Source organism: Leptonychotes weddellii, chromosome 15 (genome assembly GCF_054177405.1).
Source record: "Leptonychotes weddellii isolate Sample4059 chromosome 15, ASM5417740v2, whole genome shotgun sequence".
NCBI classification, from domain to species: domain Eukaryota; kingdom Metazoa; phylum Chordata; class Mammalia; order Carnivora; family Phocidae; genus Leptonychotes; species Leptonychotes weddellii.
In genome coordinates this window covers 6,159,101-6,164,172 of record NC_138383.1, presented here as the reverse complement: position 1 = coordinate 6,164,172, position 5,072 = coordinate 6,159,101, and the positions used below count along the sequence as shown (strand labels likewise).

The window sequence follows — 5,072 nt, the reverse complement described above, 5'->3', positions numbered from 1 at the left end:
GAAATGAGTTTGCCTAAACTGACCTACTGTCAGTCCTAATAGACCAGTTCAATGGGAAGAAACATCCCACCAGCGTAACTTTTAATGTGTGAAACTTCAGAGAAGTTTAAATTTAAGTTTTCTCTGATGAACCCAACTACATGGCAGAGCAAACATTTGTCTACAAAACATTTACTGTTCCTAATCTTCCTGTGAATTGTGTTCCGCCTCTTTGAAGTCTCAGAGCCCTGCCCTTCTCCTTAATTCAGGATGAAATTTATACCTCTTTTTGCCTGACTGCCATGATTGTGTGGATTCCCTGTATGTATGCTATTAAATGTGATTTTCTCCTGTTAATGTCAATTTCATTCTTAGTCCAGCTAGAAGAACCTTGAACGGACAGGAACTCTTGCTCCCCTTCCCTCTCCAGGGCTGGCCCAACTCACCCACTACTCCTCCTGTTGGTAAAGCCCTTGGCTGCTCTGCCTCCAAACCCCCCACCCTGGCAAGGCCTTCTGAGGGTAGCAAGTGGCAGAAAGAGGGCCCCAAGGGCTTTGTCTTAGGAAGGCTAGCCTGGTGGAGGCAGGTGGAGAGGGACTCCCTGGGCCCATGGACCAGATGTTGAGACAGATAGACTTTAGGAGTGAAGATGACAAGAAATTGCATTCTGAGCACATCTGAGCTGCTCACAGGGTGGACCGCTCTACAGAGATGCCAGTAGCCAATGGAAGTCCAGAACTGGGCTGGGGAAGGGGGTGGCAGGAAGTAGGTGTGCAGAGACTGGAGGTGGTGCCAGAGAGTGGGGCAGAGACCCTCTCCAGAGACAAGGTCATCAGGGACAGACACTAGGGGATGCTGAGGTGAGGGGCCAGAGCAAGAAGAGGGCACACCTCATCACGTCAACCATACGATCCAAAGAACAGCACTGCCTTTCTCCTAATTAAGAAAATCAGGAAGTAACTGAAGAAAAAAATTAAGGGAAGTAGATGAGAGAAATTGAAAAAGATTAATTTAAGAAAACGAAGGCAGTTGGCCTCTGAGCTCAGTTCCAGTCTCTGGAGGGCAGGGGGCATCAGCTGAGCACCAGGGAGACAACCCAGGCAGGCAGGACATGTGGCTGCTCCCGGTTCTGTTCCTTCTCATCATCCAAGGTGAGTGGGGCAGGGGCTTCAGGACGGAGCACCTGCAGGGCTGGGGCGGGACACAAACAGGGTTTATCCTGGGGGAAATGGCAGGACATTTCACTCACCAGACACTAATTCTTTAAAAAAAATTTTTTTTTTTAGTTTTGTTACCTGACAGGTACTAAGTTGGGTTTTGGGAAAAGAAACATAAAATGAACAACACAAATGGTGTCTGTCTTCTAGTGCACTCCTTCTCAACCTTGGCAGATAGTTGGATAGACATATGATGGATGGATGCATGGATGGAGCATGGATGGATGGATAGATGATAGATAGATGCATACATGGGCACATACATATGCATATATACACATACATAAATGCATGAATTCCTAAGGAACTTGGAGGGAGCACAAAAGCTCAAGCTCCAAGTGAGACCCACTCAAGCAAGGTGGGGTTCAGCTATCTGGATTATTTATAAACCTGCACTACTGGTCTTGACTTGTAGCTAGAGCCGGGATCTCTTCTGAAGAGCTCAGATACAGGGAGGAAGACAGGCAGCAAAACCAGGGGTGATAGGATCTCTGGAGAGTTGTTCAATCCCACACATCAGGCTGCCCAAGTCTCTGCTCTGGATGAGCCAAGGAACAGACCATCGTCCAGGGTCATAAGTGCAACAACGGAGACAGGGACAAAGTACTCTGATGGCACCCGGAGCAACCCAGTTAGCTGCAGAACCGGAGACACCATAGAAGAGACACTGTTTGAGCTGAGCCTTGAGGGATGAATAGAAGGCTTGATTAAGCAGAGCAGAGAGAACATTCCAAGTAGAGGGAACAGCTTGTGTAAATATAAGGAGACACAGAAGAGCAAGGTGTGTAGTAAAATAACAAGCAATCACCTGTGTGAATGAATGTGTATGTGTGAGTGTGTATGTTTACTTCCATGGATGGATTCGGAGGGTGAGGGACTTTAGGTGTTTTGGGGTTAGAGTGTCAGGGGTTGGGTAGGGAGGGGGCCGCACTGTCTCACCAGCTCTAGGATTCAGAAATACACCTGGGGTGCAGTGTGCGTTCTGCACTGCCGGGGAGAGGTGTTGGCAGAGGGCAAGGGAAGGGTTGTGGTCAGTAGGATCGAAGTGAGCAGAGGCCCCTGTATTGGGCAGTTAGGAGCCCCAAGGGGGACATCCAAGAGAGGAGACAACTAAAGACATACTGCAGGGGATTAAGAGACAGGTGGGATGTGGCAGTTAGACAGAGAGCAGAGGCTCCTGGCTGGTCTTCAGGGCATTACCAGATGCCCCAGCATCATCCACACCATCCCAGGGCTCAAGGGAAGATGACATGAATGTTGGGTTTCTGTCTTCTAGGCCACTTCTCCATCTACCAGGAAAGAACTGTGAGAGGCACAGAGGGGGGCACACTGACGACAAACTGTGAGTATGGCCGAGGGTGGGAACCCTATAAGAAGTGGTGGTGCCGTGGGAAGAACTGGAATTCCTGCAGAATCCTTGTAAAAACCACCGGGTCAGAGCAACTGGTGAAGAAGGGCAGAGCGACCATCCAGGACTATCACAACCAACGCACAATCACCATGACTTTGGAGGGGCTCCGGCTGGATGACACAGACACATACTGGTGTGGAATTGAGAGAATCGGCGAAGACTTGGGGTACAAATTTTCCGTGATTGTCGACCCAGGTAGGCACTACGCCCTCCTGTGTCCTGGAGCCCTGGTACCACCCACAGAGGAGTCAGGACTGTTCCTCTGTCTTCCCAAATGGATGGAGAAGAGTCTCTAAACTTGCCTGAGACTCCACCTGTGTGTGCGTGTGTGCGCGTGTGGGTGCATGTGTGAGCAAGTATGGTTGGGGGCACCAAGAGTCTGGGAAAGACTGGAAGAAAGAGCAAGCCCCACATCTCTGCATGTCTCCAGCTGCTCTCCCCAGAGGGAGCAGAGAAGCAGAGACTCGGCTAGGACAGGCTTGTCCAGGGAAGGCAGCTCCTCTTTTCCTGGTCACGTCCACGCTCAGTGCAGCCCCAGGCTGAGTGGGGCCTTGTCAGGTGTGCAGGGAGGAGTGGGTGCTAGAAAGCCATGGTCCTGATGGTCTCAGCTATAGGACAAGAGACTATCTCCCTGCCCCCTCCTTCTTCCCCTCCTTCCTCTGGCAACATAAGCACAAAGGAGCAGGCGAGGGACTCTGAACCCATTTCTGGGAGATGGAAAGGCAGACTCCACCAGAGTGCTGGGAACCCCTCTCTGGGGCTACCTCTGAGCCTTGGAGGGGACTCTGGGCTCCACTAGGGCCTCCCTGGAGACAGGCCTGGAAAGGGAGTCAGGCTGTAGCCCCACACACACAGCTCCAGATCTGGACCCCTCAGTCTTCTCTCCAACATACAGACCCACAGACAGACCCAGAGACTAGGTAGGTAATACATCTGATACTCATTAGCTCATTTACAAAGCAGAGAAAAGTCTCTTCACACTTAGCATGCGCAAAATGGTGTGCAAAAGTGCCCACTGGACAGGTATGCTGGTAGAATGTTCCAGAGATTAACTGAAAAAGACAACAAAGGTGGGTGGATGTGTGCAAGACTGCAGGAGAACTGGGGCCAGAGATTTGGAGTCTGGACCCTCCAACCAGATAAGCCTTCGCTGGCAGGACTGGTGTAATAAGAAAGGCCCCGGGGAGGCAGGCTGGACCTCAGAAGACAGCAGGGGCTGTGGGCTCTGGGCGGCTACAGGAGACGGGGGAACCCTCGGCCAGCCAGCTCGTGGGTCACAGTGCTTCAGGGCAGGTGGCACACAGCCTGCTTTGGGCAAGGCTGAGACTCAGAGAAGAGCTGGCCTGGCTGATTGAGGGCTGCAGGGGTGGGAACGTGGCTCTGACGTGCTCAGCTGTGCCAAACAGACCCTGAGATTGAGCTGAATGTAATTGCTCCAGAGCTCCCCACCCAACATGCCTCCCCCGGTGGTGAACTGCTGTTTCTCTGCAAATGAAATAATTGCATGTTTGGAACAGGAAACCAAAAAGATGCAAGAGCAGACCAATGTGCCTGAGTGATGAGGCTAAGGCAGAAGCTTCTTCACCCTGGGGGTGGGGAGTGGAGAAGGCCATGGGAGCCACCTGCGTCACACTCACCACCCTGCCCTGCCCTGTGTGTTTAGCACCAGATCCAACAGATTTTCCCAAACCTGTGACAAGACCCACAACAGCCAGTTGGGATTCCACATTTCCATTTACCCTGGGCATCAACAGCACCCAGCCCGTGACTCTGATCAACCCCGACAGCAGGTGAGCAGAGCTGGACCCCAGCAGACCTTTCCCACTGCTGCCCTGTGACCACTTCCCACAGGGTACTCTCTCAGGGACCCCCCGCCTTGGCCCCACTGAGGTTTCCTATGCAGGGGAGAATCAGCAAGGTCTGCACTAGGCCCCCCTCTTTATACCTCTGAGCACTTAAAAAACTCCCCACTCTGCAAGAGGAACCCAGACAAAGTTCTTCAGCTGGGCTGCAGGAGAGAAGTCTCTGGCCTCCTTCTGACCTGCCTCCCAACCCACAAGAACCACAAAGAGGTGTAGGTGGTTCCAGCCTCAAGTATGCCAGAAGAGAAGTACTCTGTATTCCTTTCCTGTGGCCTCTGGAACAAATCACCACCAACCTGGTGGCTTACGACAAAAAGAGTTTTATGATCTTATGGTTCTGGCGGTCAGAAGTCTGAAATGAGTCTCCCTGGGCTAAAGTTAAGGTGTTGGCAGGGCTAGTTCCTTCTGGAGGCTCTAAGGGAGAAGACCTTCCTTGTCTTTTCCAGCCTCTGGAGGCCCTGCACCCCCTGGCTCCGGGTCCCTTCCATCCTCACAGCCAGCAGTGGTGGTTGAGTCCTCCTCATACCACATTACCAGGATACTGGCTCTCCCCTGTCCTTTCATTTATAAACACTGCTGATGACATTAGGTCCACCCAGGTAA

At 51.9% G+C, this 5,072-nt stretch overlaps 1 pseudogene across 1 annotated transcript; it reads left to right on the top strand.

The window, feature by feature from the left end:
• The first annotated feature begins 1,013 nt into the window (after window positions 1–1,013).
• Window positions 1,014–4,401, top strand: LOC115943710 (CMRF35-like molecule 7 pseudogene; annotated as a pseudogene). The gene is made up of 3 exons (XR_014140680.1): window positions 1,014–1,130; window positions 2,473–2,802; window positions 4,271–4,401. The product of XR_014140680.1 is annotated as a CMRF35-like molecule 7 pseudogene (transcript).
• The last annotated feature ends 671 nt before the right edge of the window (window positions 4,402–5,072 follow it).